The sequence below is a fragment of the Ambystoma mexicanum genome, chromosome 2p (assembly GCF_040938575.1).
Source record: "Ambystoma mexicanum isolate Mex_15411 chromosome 2p, UKY_AmexF1_1, whole genome shotgun sequence".
NCBI classification, from domain to species: Eukaryota; Metazoa; Chordata; class Amphibia; order Caudata; family Ambystomatidae; genus Ambystoma; species Ambystoma mexicanum.
This window is the reverse complement of record NC_090923.1, coordinates 1,074,632,193-1,074,648,822: the sequence shown is the minus strand read 5'-3', so window position 1 is coordinate 1,074,648,822 and position 16,630 is coordinate 1,074,632,193.

Sequence of the window (16,630 nt, the reverse complement as noted above, 5' to 3'; positions counted from 1 at the left end):
ATCATGCAATCCTTAATGCCATTTCGAGAACCAAAACGGTTAGCTGTGCCAATGTTTGACAAGAATTCCGTACAAGGAACAGATGTGGGCGCACACATATTGCCTATAAATCTTCTGGCTGTCTGTGCACTTGGTCAACACATTTTTATCACACCAGAGGCATATTTACAGCATCCATTAAACCATTAATCCCCAGAAGACCACTTCTACAACACTAGCATGTTTTGTAGAGTAGAACCTTTGATGTTATTGCATGATCGAGCTAGTTCAAAGAGATTCAAGGAGGGGGTGATTTGGCTGGGAGGGACAGTGAGTGGGTGGGAATAACTACAGGATTCAGGAGAGAAGTAGGTGCATGGTCAACGGGTGGGTAAATAACCAAATAACATCTACAGGCTGTGTGTAACTCCTCACATCCCATCTCCCTATTTGCACTCCAAAGCAAAACAAGTCGTAGGTGGCGCTAAACTGCCACCTCACAGTTAAAACTAAAACAGTGACTATTTCAGACTTTACAGCAAGTACGTCTAATACATAACTAAAACGTTAAATTTGTAAACGATGCCGTCATTAGCACATGCAAAAAATGCATAAATACATGCCAGGCACTGCAGTCACTTCTGCAGGTTCCCTTATTGATTAAGCACAGTAAATAGGTTTCTGCGGTTCAGCCTGTGCGCTTTCATGCATGGATGGCAGTGTAAAATGAAGGTACTGACATTCCTCACAACAACACATCTTTTGGAGGATCTGTCCAACCAATTAGTCTCCAAAATGGCTTTCTGACTTTTAAAAGTTAATTCCAATGCATTACAATGGAAGACTGTTGTTTGCCTAAAAACCTGTTCCTGTTTTCATATTTATAAATGGAAGAGGCATAAAGCAAAAGACAAAAAAGGGAACAGAAAAAAAACATGTGGAGTAATCTGAGGATTCTGATGTTGAAGTGATGTTGAACATACCTAAAATCATCTCTCATTGCACTACCTTCAGTGAGACTCTTGTTTTTTAAAAGTTGCTATTTATTAGCTGTTTTTCAATTTCTCCACCCCACTCCCTAAATGATCTGTTGTTGGATGCTAATCGCCAGACCAGTAAAATAGTGACTTTCTCCAAAACTAGCATTTGCCCAGGTCTCCGAAGGCCTGAAGAGAGGCCAGAGATTAACAAGGGTTGAATCTGGAGTAGAGTGACAAGCTATGGTCAGGACTGACATGGCCAGTTAAATCTGGATCCCATTAGTGTCAGGTAGGCTGAAAGTATGGGCAAGACAGAGATGTCAAGTTGGCCCACAAGACTATATGGGACTTGGTTGGCAGAAGTAAGGGCGTGTGACATGCCAATCAGGAAACAAGCACATGGCTTTATTATCTCTTATTCTGGGACACGGATATAGAGATATCACGGGACCCGTAGTCTCGCGAGATCTCGCACGCGAAGCGGAATTGAAAGCTCTAGCGGCCGCGAAGCGCCAGAAGCCGAAGCAGAGGGCACGGAGCAGGTTTTCAGCTCCCGGTGCTCCTCTTCAAGACTGACAAACATTAATTTATTGGACATTATCTCTTGATCTACTGCAAGCATTGTTATAGGGCCTGTTTTCCTACAGTTCATGGTTAAATGAGATGTCTGCATTAATGAAGCTGATGTAGGAGCTACAATTAAAGGAGTTCTACCAGCAACTCACAAGTCTACCGTGCATCATTATACTACATAATTGGTGATGAGGATCAGGACTTGTACCCACGCAGCACCATGCAGGGAGCAACCCCACCGTCGCCGTTTCTTCAAACGCCAGGTAGGGCTGCCATCCCATGGCCACAATGGCAACCCCTATTCACTACGTACCTGGAAGCTTTAGGTGCCGCAGGCTTCACAGCGGTGAGGCACAGAGCCATGCTACTGAATGATCTAGGCGTTGAAGGTCAACAAGGGTTTGAAAGTTCCACGCCTGAAACAGTGGCCGGCGACAATGACAATGTATTTAAGGAGCCGGTTAGGAGAATCGTCAAATGATTTGCCAGCAAGGAGAATACCGTCCTACACAGGATAAGGTTCTACAGCCGCAAACAGGAAGCGTCCGAACCAGTGGACGACTACGTGACCAAACTACGCGAATTAGCCGCACTGTGCAATTTTGGTAACAACGCAGAAGGACTGATCTGCGACATGCTAATTGTACATACCAACTGCAGGAAAGTGCAAGACAAATTCATTTTGGAAACAGAATTACAGCTGGAAAAGGCCGTTGAGATCGCGAGGGCAGTAAAAGAGATCACAGGAAGAAGAAAAGAATATGCAGGCAGACACAGCCCTGCAGAAGAGCAAGCAATAGCTTTCTGACCCAAGAAGGAGAAACCAGTCGTCGACATGAGAGATGGGTAGTGGGGAAGGAAAGAACCATTGAAATGCCATAGGTGCACCAGCTCCAAACACTTTGACAAGGAATGCCCAGCAAGAGACAAAGAATGCTCAGTGTGCAAGAAGATAGGACATTTTTCAATTGTGTGCAGATGGCGGAACAAAAAAGTCAGCAATGTCAATTACAACGCAGAGAGGGAATCCTCCTCCGACGGAGAAGGGAGGCCCACTGTAATAATGGTAAACAGCCCACGTACCGGGAGAGAAAAGCCCCTCTGCGCCATTAAAATAAACGGCTTGGAAACGAGAGTCATGGCGGACTCAGGCTAGGACCTAACTATCTTGCCCCTTCGCACATACAAACAGATGATGGGCACAGAAACAGTCCAAGTACTCAGCACCCGGCACAAGCCCACAGTGTTCGTAGGTGCATCCATCGACCTACTAGGTTACATCAAAGGGAAAATGGAGTTTAAAGGTAAAGAGACCACCACAAGAATATACTTCAGTCAAGAAGGCCCAGCAGTTTTAGGTTGGGACGATCAGGCAAAACTCAAAATCAAGCTCGACCCCAGCACAGAGGACCAGGTGTTGTCAGTCAGTACAAGAGGAGCATCAGTTGTCAGAGAACATTATCCAAAACTGTTCTCGGAAGGTCCTGGACAAATCAAAGGCTTTGTTCATAAAATACTACTCAAGGCCAAAGCAGTCCCCGTCAAGCACAAAGTAAGGCCAGTACCAGCGACCGTCAGAGACACGCTCAGAAACCAACTTGACAGAATGGTGAAGGAAGGCACCATCGAAGAAATCGAGGCAGAATGGTTGAGCCCTGTCAGTCTCATAAAAAAACAAAATTCACAAGATCTAAGGGTATGCATTGATCTCCGCAGTTTGAACCTGGAAGCAATTGCAGATAGCTACCCCCTGCCAAGCATCAACGAGCTAATTCTCATGATGAAAGAAGCCAGAGTGTTCTTTAATTTAGACATGAGGGATGCATATCATCAAATACAGTTGCACAAAGACTCCAAGCCATTGACCGCATTCATCACCCCATTTGGCACATATCAGTTCATAAAGATGCCTTTTGGCTTATCATCGGCGGCCTCAGCGTTTCAACGCATGAAGGACGTGCTACTGCGTGACGTAAAGAATGTGTCCTATTTCCAGGATGATATCCTTGTGTACGCTGCAGACGAGAAAACACATGATGCCACCCTGAAGAAGGTTCTCACCAAGCTGCAAGAAGCGGGAGTGAAGCTAGGATATAAGAAATGCGTATTGAAAGCACGTCAAGTCGAATATTTGGGGTACAAAATATCGTCACAAGGCATAAGCCCTAACCAGAACCTGCTGCGAGCAATAATCAAAGCCCCCGAGCCAACAAACAAGGATGAAGTGAGATCCTTCCTAGGACTTGCCAAATATTATGCTAAATTCATCCCCAAGTTTTCAGAAATGTCAGCGCCGCTGCGAAATCTACTTAAAAAAGGGACTGAATTCACAAGGCAAGAAGCCCAGAAGAAAGTGGTAGGAAGCATCAAACGACATATAGTGGAAGCACCGTGCCTACAACCGTTCAACCCAGACTGGTGTACAGTCATCACCACGGATGCCAGCGCGCGTGGATTAGGAGCCGTTCACACCCAAAAGAAAGGAGACACAGAACACGTTTTCGGCATTTGCCTCCAAAGCCCTATCCACGACTGAACAAAATTACTCCACAGTTGAGAAAGAAATGTTGGCCTGTGCATGGGCCGTGGAAAACTTCAGGATGTACGTATTGGGGCACAAAATTTAAATTGGTCAAGCACCACAAGCCCCTTATTCACATGCTCAGTCTGGGAGGTACAAAAGTGTCGACACCCAGGTTGGCACGCATAGCAGCAAAGCTGCAGGAATACACCTTCGAGATACATCACATATCAGGATGGAAGAATTTGCAGGCAGACTGCATGTCAAGATTGCCCGAAGGCAAAGACAAAGCCACCACCTTCCTGCAAGAGGAATGCATAGTAGCATCCATCGTGGGCATCAAGGCCCCAGACTACCTGGAGCTGAGTGAAAGACATTGGGCCTCATTACGACCCTGGCGCTCCCGGATTGAAGGGGGCCGGTACAGCACCGGCCCCCTTCATTCCGGGAGTGCCGATTGCAAGCTTCCCATCGCGGGACCTGGATTGCACGCCTGGTAAAACCAGGCATGCTTTCTGTGTCCCGCGAGGGGAAGAGGGAGGCAATAACGGGCCATATGTAATCTGCCTGTTATTACCTCCATCCCCATTCCCATTTGAGCCCTATTAGGGCTCAAATGGGAATGGGGAAGGGTTCCTGCATGGAGGATTTACTGGGTCCTCCTATCTCGGAGTAACCCGGTAAGTCCCCATTGCAGGAACCCAGTAATGGAGCCCGGAACGGTGGCAGCAATGGAGCTAATAGCTCCATGGCTACCGCCGTTCTGGTAATGAGGCCCATTGGATTGAAGAAGATGGGAAAGACCCCATCATGGTGAGAATCAGGGAATGGATCAGGAATGGATGGCCAGATGAAAGGTCAGTGCCAGAAGGAATGAGACCGTACTGGAAAGTGGCGGAGGAAATTTCAGAGACTGACGGGCTAATCATGAAAAACGATCAAGTGATACCACCTATGGGGATGAGGAAAATTATTCTGTGGAGAGCCCATGCAGGGCATCTAGGGAACACCATGACGCAACAAAGGGTGAGAAAAGCATATTGGTGGCCTTCCATGGATCAGGAGATTCGCATAATGATTGAGAGATGCCACGAGTGTCTAAACAGCGATAAACGCTTGAAAATCAGACAAGCCCCCATGATTCCCACCGAGATCCCCAAAGCAGTGTGGTCAAAAGTAGGACTGGACTTTATCGGACCACTGGAGGCAATGACGCCCTCACATCGGTACGGCATAGTACTTGTGGACTACCTGTCAAAGTGGGTGGAGGATGAGTTTGTCCTCAATATCACGACTGCCACCGTAATAGAAGTCCTCACAGCAATCTTTCAGAGGGAGGGGCTCCCCAGCGAGTTAGTAACAGACAATGGGGTACAGTTAGTATCGAGGGACATGGAGACGTTCCTGTAGAAACACAACATTTGCCAAAGGAAAGCAGCGCTGTATCATCCCCAAGCAAATGGACTTTTGGAGAGAGCCAACAGGTTCATTAAAGGAGCCATCCAATTAGCGACTGCCTCAGGGATGGATCCCCTCAAGACGGCCAAAGAGTTAATTGCAGCTCACAGGCTAACATCCAGTGGCATCACCCAAATCTCCCCATTTCGCATGTTGAGAGGGAGGAGAGCAGCGTCCACAGTAGTCCCACCATGGTTGGCCAGAGTAAGAGAGGACGATGAAGTAGACTTGTCAGAAGTAGTTTGGAGAATAGAGAACAGCAAGGCATGCATGAAAAGGTGGAGGGACAGAAGAAGAAGGACAACTCAAGGGTGTGAAATAAAAGAAGGAGATTGTATTAAAGTACGTCTACCAACCAAAGACCAAATGACTGGGTCAAAGTTCAGTAAACCCACACGAGTGATTCATAGAGGAGCCAACCATGTCCGTACCGAGGATGGCCACACATGGAACATGGAGAGAGTAGCCATGTTCAAGAAGAATCGCGAAGGAGAGAAGCCACAAGAGGGACCCAAAACCTATGAAGGACCCGACAGAGAAACTTTGAGAGAACAAGAGCTGGAAGTAGGAAAGAAAGAGTTTGCAGAAGAAAAAGTCATAGAAGACGCACCAGAGGCTGTCCAAGAAACCGATCGAATTCTGGACACCAGCAGAGAGAAGGGAGCACAGAAAACAGAAAACCAGTGAGATACAATGACTATGTTATGCAATAAGCTGTTTTGCATTATCAAGGGGAGGTGTGTAGAGATATCACGGGACCCATAGTCTCGCGAGATCTTGCTCGCGAAGCAGAAGTGAAAGCTCCCGCGAGCGTGAAGCGCCAGAAGACGGAGCAGAGGGCACGGAGCAGGTTCAGCTCCCGGTGCTCCTCTTAAAGACTGACAAACATTAATTTATTGGACATTATCTCTTGATCTACTGCAAGCATTGTTATAGGGCCTGTTGCCCCACAGTTCAGGGTTAAATGTGATATCTGCATTAATGAAGCTGATGTAGGAGCTACAATAAAGGAGTTCTACCAGCAACTCACACGTCTACCGTACATCATTATACTACAACAGGGAATATAGCTACACTTTTTCTGCTTTAATCTTTGGTTGATACCTGTTTTTTCTCCTTTATTTTGGGAGGAAATGGTGGCCGGATAAACCTACCTTAAATGCTTATGATTAAATTATTTAAGACTGAGCTGCACGATTAGCCAGCCTCAAATGCTTATATTTAAATCAATTAAAACTTAGCATCTGGATCAGCCTTCTTCAAAATCTTATAATAAAATTAACGTAACCTTAAAACAGTGGTGATAGCAGCCTGCCACAAATGATAAGTAAAGAAGGAATGGCGCCAGCACCATCCCTTCTCAAATGATATGAGTATCTGTATTATGAAATGGCTGCTGGACAAGCCAACTGATTGTGAATAAATTCGATAGAAAATGGCGGTGGGTCCAGCCCATCGGAAATGATTATTACTAAATGAATTGCCAATAAAGTTGGATGAGTCCACTGCGCTTGCAATATAAATACAAGAAACCAGGCCGCACGTGACTGGTTAGTGTGGGTACATTGCCTTTGTACATCATGGTAAGAACATGTTTTGGGAAAAGAGTTCCAATCACACAGCGCCAATTGTTAACTTCTGTTATGCTTCAGTTGCATATGGTGTTTATTTTACAGATGATACAGCCTGCCACATGTTTCGAGCATAAATGTGCTCTTCATCCGAGGCTGATAAAACACAGCATCAATTCAGATATGCATCAAAATGATGTGCAATTAATCAACCAAAGCACCAAACAAAACGGGGACAAGTTAGCAATACAACACAAATACACAAATAATGATTTGCAAAATATTGAAGGTTGATAGTCACATTCACAATTCAAAATACATCAAAGTCATCAATGTATATCCAAACAAATATACATGATCAGCAATATATGTCCAACACAAATATATATATGTGATAATCACCGAGACAAACACAGAAGAAGAAAGCAAGAGAGAGAACAAAGAACGAGAAAGAAACAAAACATATGTTAATATGCTTTCTTTTGTTTGAATGCGGGTGATTAATGCGCAAAGGGGTAAATGAACGCCCAAGACATAGGGCCTCATTACGAGGTGGGCGGTAAGGGGTTAACAGCGCTGGTAAAGGTGCCGGAGCCGTTAACCCCCTACCGCCCTATCACGAGGTCTCCTCGTGGGACCCGGTAAGGACGCCTGGTAAAACCAGCTCGAATGGGAATGGGGATGGTCCGGGTCTGGGTTCCCTGAATGGGGAAATACCAGGCCCTCCAAGGTCGGAATGGCCCGGTATTTCCCCATTCAGGGAACCCGGACCCGAGATTGGGGGCAGCCATGCCCTTTTAAGGGCATGGCTACCTTCAAACTCATAATGAGGCCCATTGTCTTAATGAGAATGTGCAGAAATTAAACATGACATCAAGTTTGTTGGCTTGGCTTGGCAAAGGTGACGTCACCTCCACATGGGGGTAACTTAATATTGAAACTGCGCAGACTTGAAGCCAGGTTAATTTGCAAATACCCAACCGTTTACTCTGGTCTAAATTCAAACCATGAGTTTGCTGTGCTCCTATAAGTAACGCTATGGGTGACACAACATGAAAATGAATGGTTGTGGGTTGAGCAATCAATCTGTCATGCATATGCCTCTGAGCAATGACCATTAGGAGACTTTATGTTCAGTATCTATACTCAGTGTTGCACTTACGGATTGACTTAGAGTACAAATGGTACATTTGAATATGGATGCGCAAAAGGGATTTTGTAACGCACAAGTCTTTTTCATAATATCACATACCATGGGTTTCGCTTGCCATACCAATCATGACTAGTCAGATGCATTACACTACGTGAGCATTTATAGTTTATTAGATTACCAAAAACGATTGGCGTTATATATTAAAACCGTTAGAATTGATTACTCAAAGAATAATCGTGAGTTTAGCTTTTTCAGGTATGTTTTAATTGGAACCAGCAATTGATGCATCTTGCAAAATCCATATTTATTAGCCTTAGTACACTGGATTAATAACATTAGCATTTTGGCATTTTCCTCCCCAAGATGGCAGTGCCCTCTTGCCATTTCTGTTGCTAGCAAAAGCATACCTATATACGCGAGCGCGCGACACCCGCGTTCAGCATTTAGAATTCAGAGCGGCTACAGCCGACCACCTCAGTAAGCATATTGTTACACGGTCGCTGGACCCCTGCTCGTACGCGGCTTCTAATTTAGAGTTAGAATCAGTCTTGTAATGGCAATTTGAGTCTGATGGTTGTCCTTGTATTTTCATTTTTCTTTCTATGGGATGGCATCTGATCAACAATACCGTTGTAATCACAACCAAAATCTGGCATTCTTTACTCTTTGGAATTGTGCAATTATTGATGTTATCCACATAGCTACCTCCCGCAACTGAGAAGCAAGAGTGGTATGCATGCCAATTTTCATTTAACTGCACATGAATACAGAATCAGCAGTTGGATCACAGTCGTTTTTTCCTCTTTGTTTCTGTATGCAGTATTAGCATACCCAACAGGGTTCCAGCAGGTAATTTTACCTGACTGGAATAATTTGTGATTTCACAAGATTTCTCCATATTCAAGGTACTTTATGCACATTCTCATTAAGACTATGGGCCTCATTACGACTTCGGCGGTAGCTATGCCGCTATTGGCGGCATGGCTGCCGCCGAAATTGGGTCCGGGTCTGGGTTCCCAGAATGGGGAATTACCGGGCCATTCCGAGTTCGGAGGGCCCGGTAATTCCTCCCTCCAGGAACCCGGGCTTGGACCTTCCCCATTCCCATCTGAGCCCCTATAGAGCTCAATGGGAATGGGAGAGGGTGCAAACAACGGGCCGATTACGAGCGGCCCGTTGTTTGCTCCCTCTTCCCCTCGCGGTACCCGGTAAGGACATCTGGTTTGACCAGGCGTTACTTACCGGATCACGCGAGGGGAGCTTGTAATGAGGCGGAACGGGTTTAACGGGTCCGCCTCCTTTAGCGGAGCCCGTTAACTCGTTCCGCCTCACTCGTAATGAGGCCCTATGTCTTGGGCGTTCATTTACCCCTTTGCGCATTAATCGCCCGCATTAAAACAAAAGCAGGCATATTAACATATGTTCTGTTTCTTTCTCGTTCTATGTTCTCTCTCTTGTTCTCTTCTGTTTTTGTCTCGGTGATTATCACGTATATATATCTGTGTTGGACATATATTGCTGATCATGTATATTTGTTTAGATATATATGGATGACTTTGATGTATTTTGAATTGTGAATTTGACTATCAACCTTCAATATTTTGCAAATCATTATTTATGTATTTGTGTTGTATTGCTAACTTGTCCCCGTTTTGTTTGGTGCTTTAGTTGATTAATTGCACATCATTTTGATGCATATCTGAATTGATGCTGTGTTTTATCAGCCTCGGATGAAGAGCACGTTTATGCTCGAAACATGTGTCAGGCTGTATCATCTGTAAAATAAACACCATATGCAACTGAAGCATAACAGAAGTTAACAATTGGCGCTCTGTGATTAGAACTCTTTTGCCAAAACTTATTACTAAATTAGTTATCAAACCCATCAGGAGTAACCCCCATAAATCCATATTTGTAACTTCAAAAGGAATTCTAACTTTTGTTTAATCAGAATGTATTTCATACACCACCTGTTTATTACACTTTATTATCCTCATTCACTCCAGTCATCCTTTAATATAATTCTCTGAGGGAGATTATGATTTTTCCCAATAAACATATTGGGGAAAAGAAATTGTTCCAGCTTAAAAGCTGGGAGTTTTAAGGCAAGCTTGCACGACCAATTCAGGGAAAAGACTGACCCATTCGGATTGTTGTGGAGGATGTATAACCAACTGGCCTTGTAAACACAAATAGGGTTAGGTACTTCACCTTTCTTTCGTCTGTTTTCCATTGTATATTCGGCCTTAGATGGCCCAATTTACTATGTTGGGGGCCTAGCAGGGATAGGACCCTAAATTATAACAGAGTTTAATGCAGTCAAGAGGCACCTGCCTCTCCAAACATCACTCCAGATGCTTTGACAGGACTAACCTCTGACATACCCTTTATCTGCTCACCAGGTGCACCAGGTGCAGTAGATGTAAGCTTCCAATGATTTAGTTTGAAAGCATAGAGAGGGGGACTTCTCTACCTACCAGAAATGGGCTCTTCTTAAAGACTAAGGGCCCCCGTCAGCGGTTGGGCATAAACCATTACCTGAACACCACAGGATCTGTCCATCAACTCTTCTCTCAATTCATCCATCCAGCTCACTTTGCTCGGCTCAGATGAACCACCAACACGTGCTCTACAATAATTTAAATAATATGATGCCGTCACTGCGCTCTGCCACCAAACCTACCTTCTGGAACTCTGAGGTCTACATTGGCACCTTCCTTTCCTATCCACACTCTCCAGACTTTTACCAGCGGAATGTTGTTATTAATCCTAGTCAGCAAAGGAAGAACACAGAGAACACAGTTTGCTATGGGCTTACATGCAGTCAAGCTCTCCTTTTTCAGCTCCACAAGAACAACGGAGTGGAGCAGCTGTGTGCAGTGTGACGATTCACAGGGTGTTGTCACTTGTGCCAAGGGGGGGGCCCTTTCCCATGAGGCCAGGGAGGTGCGGCCAGTAGGCAATAGTGCCTGTACGGGTGGTTTAATGCGGGACAACATCATTATTATTATCATTATTTCATTTTTGTAACACGCCACATGCCCATGGGTTAAGGGCATACATGCCAACATTGTGGCACACCTGGGAGGGAGATTTCCTCAAAGAAATTGGGAGACAACAATTTCCCGATAGGAATGCATTGGGTAAAGATTTATTTTAGGTGGGAGAACGTGAAAAATAGCAGTATTTTACACTGAAAAATCATGAGTCTCCCTTCTAAATGGGGAGGGTTGGCATGTATGTAAGGGCCACCCCCGCTGGGGACAAGGACGATCACCTGGGGTACAGCCCATTGAGTATTGTCAATGCCCAACATTCCCTAGCTTTTCCCACTATTCAGAACCATTTTATTGAAAGTAAACCTATGTATTGTTTTAACACAGGGGATTAAGACAAAGCCATAAGTACTAAGACGAAGAAGAGCACAGGAGACATGAAGGTCATTGGCTGTGCTAGTGCTGGTATGAGGTGGCCCCGAGGAGGCAAGAGGATAAAGTTGTAAACATAAACAAAGGCATTTTTACAATTCGCCAGGGCGGGACTGGCAACATTTTATAAGCATAGATGATGGGCTAACAAACCCGTCAAACCCAGCCAGGAGAGGCAACAGCTGCGGAAACCACCAGGGATTTCAAACGCTGTGGGCAGACCAGAGTCAGAGAAGAGTGGAGGACGCCGGCAAAGCACGGAATGAGTTCTCCAAGGGTCCAGCTAAAGCAGACCTGAACGCGTAGCAGGCGAGGAGAGTTGAGGAGCTTACAAGAGCGTAGCCGCCGTAGTGCTATGCCAACCATAGAGAGAAGCCCAGTGCATCAGAGAGAAGACCCCAGTCCCAGGAAGTCCCAGCGGCATGGCAAAATCACTCAGAAAGTAACGGGAGCTGCGAGAGACCCGGGTGGGATACAGGGGCAGAAGATAGATGGGTAGGGGACCCTAACACTTGTATACTCAGCATCTGAGAAGAGCTTTCTCATCGCAGTGGCAACAATAGCCCACTGACCACCAGAGCATGGTCAGAGACCCTAGCCACTACAAACCAAGCATCCAGGAAGAGTTTCCTCGTAGCAGTGGCAACAATAATTTCACTGACCACTAGAGACGGGTCAGAGACTACAACTATTGTAAAATAAGCATCCAAGGAGCGCTTCCTCATTGCAACAGTGACAATAAGCCCCCTGTGATGAATCAGTAATGATTCCTCCCAGAAACCTGGCTGGGGACCCTTCTCATGTGGCCAGGGAAAGGCAGACATTCACATGGGGGTAGGGGCAAGGCAGGAAGACTGTGAACCCCCCCCTGATTAACTTTCCCCATAATCCCACACTTTTGATGGCTGTTCGCCCAACATCAGAAATTAAAAGAACTAACTTTGTTGTTGAGGACTACAAGTTCCATAATCCCAGGAGTACTGGGACAAGGAAGAGGACAGAAGAGGTATGCCGTAGCAGTATTGAGGCAATTAAGCCTAACAGCCCACACCTGAAGGAACCTGTGAGGCCTACAAGGCCCCCTCAGGTGCAGGCTATTAGTGTCATGTCCCGGATCTAGCATGACTGGCGCTCTGTTACCTGGCAACTCTAATCGCGATGGCGTCTAGGGCCTGGTGCTTTTCCAGCTACGATCCTTCGATTGGCAGTCATCGCCAGCTTCGGGGCATCAGCTGCCCCCACAGGTGGGCACCTCAGATCTTGGTAGGCAGGCTAGAAACCTTGTCTCCTGCGCCACAGCACGGCACCCGGCATCTTGTGTTGCCTTGGCAACCGAGTTCCATCGTAGGAGACGGCGTTCAGGAAGGGCTGCCTTCATAAACCTGCTTACCTGTGGGTCAGAAGCGTATAAATAGGCTCTGTATGTTCGCCTCTCTGGTGAGTTGCTGAACGTCGGTTTTGGCTCTGCTACTTCCTAGATGCTTGTTGTTCTGCTGCCTGCCTCCTCGCTCTTCTGCTTGTTGTCCCTCTTCCTGCTCCTTGCTTCTCTTTGTCCTGCCTTGTTCCCGCCTGCTCCTTTCTGGCTGGTTCCTTTGCTCTCATTCTCCTTCCCTTCTCTTCTGTTTTCTTCTTATGCCTCTTTGCGGGGACGCATTATCATCTTTAGCTGTCCTGGCCGCCGCTCCACGCTGTCCTTTTGCCACACTAATCCGGGAACAGCTGTCTTGTGGTGAGGGGAGTGGGCCTCCAGGACCTCAACCTGATAATCTGTACAGGGGGACTGTGGTGGTCAACCCCAATGTCATACTAACATCTCTTGGAACACTGGGGGACACCGGAAGGACCAAGAAAGACAACAGCACAACAACACGCCCAGGTCCACCAGGACCTGGTACTTGAAACATTAACAAACCTCCTCAGACGACATGAAAGTAGTGAGAAACGAGCTGAAGCTCTCAGAGCAGAGCTAGAAGCAGTAAAATACAAAAAAACACTTTATTGCCAGGAACGCTGATTAGGGACCCTGTTTCTACCTCTGCGGAAACCACTGTTGCCCATGTCACAGCCTTGAAGTACGACTGTGATCCCAGGAAACTGGTGGAGTTTTGTAACCACTGCAAAGTCCAATTCCTCCTTTGTCCGCAACACTTTCAAAATGACAAAGCCAAGATTGGCTTTATTTTGACCAATCTGACGGAGAGCACGCTGGCCTGGGCAGCTCCCTACATTTCTGCGAACAGCCCAATACTGGACGACTTCAGTGAATTTGAAAAGGCATTTCTGGCGGTATTCCAGTCACCCAATTTTACCGCCACTACTCAGAACCTTCTCCTTGATCTTAAACAGGGACACATGGAACTAGTGGCCTCCTTAAGCCGTTCTCCACAGCAGCTCTCCGTGGCTTCGCTCCTGCCACCAATGCTTTTCTTGCAGCTCCAGCCTCACTCTGAAGCTTCACCTTGTCACGCCGGCTCTATTTTTGTATTCCTCCACATGCCTGCAGCTTTCTTCAGCCTTGCTTCCTGCTGCGTACTCTCTGCATCTAACCAGGGTTTTTGAGCACTCTGTCTGCCACGCAGCCATCCAGAAAAGGTCTGCGCTCCTCAAGCAGTCCATAGATGGGCTTCTACAGCTTTCACCATTTTCTCTGTTCTTGCTGCTTTTAAACCTCCTGCCAGGTTGATTGATCCAAAAAGACTAGGTCACTCACTGCTGGTTATATGTGATTTCATTGAATACAAAATAACTAATCCAATGACAACTAATACCAAAATAACGAATTCCAAAATAACAAATTCCTTTTTTGTTGTTTTTTGGGGGGGTCCCTAGATCCCCTTTTTTTGTTCATAATAATTGACTGCTCCTTCACAGGATTGGGACTCAGCTTGGCCCCAGTGGTTTAGGGAAGGGTGAGGCCTGAGAAGAGACCTATATATTGAAATAAAGTGTACATTTGGTCGAAAACCCTGTTTGTCCTGTAAGGGTGCAGAAGTAAGGCTGGGACACAATGCTGGCATATTTCTGGGTACAGACTTTTAGTAATCAAGAAAGGGTTGGAGAAATGCCTCTTTATCCATAAAACTAAGAGGGGATTCCCTGCCTCAAAGAAAACTAGTGCAATTGTCAGATGTCCAAAACCAAAATGTTTGTTACTGTCATGTCTCGAAAGCCTACCTCTGTCCCTAACACTAACAACTTAAACCAACTGTGCAAGGATGATCAATTCTCAAAAGTAGAGTGTTCATGGTAGTTCCAACAAAGAGAAAAGTTCCCCAGTCTCTCGGGTAATCAAAACTGATGAAATAAACAATGCTCATAAGTAAAGGATTCCAAAGCTAGGATTGTGCTCCTTTCCCCTAGACTTCTTCTACTTTCCTTATGGTTTGGTCATCTCAGCCCCGTATCCTTTTAGGTAAATGTCACTGGGCAATTCACAAGGATGTAGGTCTCAGATTCATAGTTCTTTATCCTACCAACTTGGCACACTTCCCTACCAAGCATAGGATTATATTGTTTTAGGTTCCAGTGTTCTTGACCCTCTTATTCTCAATCTCTCGTGTGAGTGTCGGTCCTAGACTCACAATATTTTGAACGATTTGGTTTACTCTCCTGCCAAGCAACTGTCCTCTCATGGACTGTCTCTCTTATTCTCGCAGGGTCCCACGCCCTCTTATTCCTTGTTACTGTAGGGTTTTGCCTTTCACAAGTGTGCAGTCCCTGAATTATACTTTTAGTTTCATATGGGTGCAGGTCCCAGACTCGCAATCCCTTCTCAGGGTCCCAGACCCTCTGGTTCCAAGTTCTATATTCTCCCCTTGCTTCCCTGGACCTCTAACACCTCTCGATAACTCACATACCTGTTTGCTTCTTCCTTGCAGGCACTGGTGTTTCCTCAGCAGCTATGTTGCTTCTCGATGCTCCTGTAGCATTCAGCTAAGCATCAGGGTTTGCAGCGTCTCAACAGACATATGACTCTGTCTGGTTGCGCGTCCTTCCTCACAGGTGCTTCGTTAGGGCCTGGGGCGCACAGAGGTTCGTCTTGGCAGCAGCTCGAGTGGTCCTTCCAGCTTGGACCAGGTTCAGGTTCTCCTTCTACTTCAATCACGGCTTTCCTTTTGGCTCTCGTCCGCTCACCAGGTGCACGGAAGCCTCCCATAGTTCCTCTTCAGAGCATCGTTCTCAAGAGGATAGAGCTCCAAAGGGTCGTTCTCTTCTAGCACCACAGTTAAGTGCCTTCTGAACTCCGGTGCTGGTTTGTTGTATTTTTTTGAGCCAATGACATCCTGTGAGAAGCTAGACCACTCACTCTGCTTCTCTAGAGTGATCCTTGGACTCTCGGTCATCTTCTTCTTCACAGTCCTTCTTTTAAAGCGAGATGCAAGGTACTTGGTATTATTTGGTACTTAAGTCTTGCCAAGTATATTAGGTTGACTGATTTGACAAAATAACATATTGGCCCTATCTAAAAAGGGGGATGGAGGATTTGGCACTGAAGAAGGGGTTGGGTGTATTAAAGCAAGGGCATACCACGTTTCCTGAGATTGGTCACAGTTCCTAAAATTTCATCTTAAGCTAAACGTCACTTGAGGTTTGTCAGCAACATATATCCCCAGATAATTCAATGTGTGTCTGTGTGTTTTCCAAATCGCCGGAAGTGGGGTTGCCTACCACCTGGCACACACACAGTCCAAGACAGCAGCCTCAGGAGGTATGTGGGTTGGGTAAAACACTGAAACTATGTGTAAAAAGAATTCTGTGCCTGAATTACAAAAGTGTTTTTCAATTCCCTCTGTGTTCATTTCCAGTCATATCTCGTAAAGGTTTACTGGGTTCAACATTCATTTTGGTTGGCATAGATTGTGTATTCTGGCCGCTTTCCTGCCATTCATTATCTGCTTGACCATTCCCGGTCTATCTATACCAGGCTGGCTACACCCTATTTTGTCAAGAACTCGGGTAGGGGATCA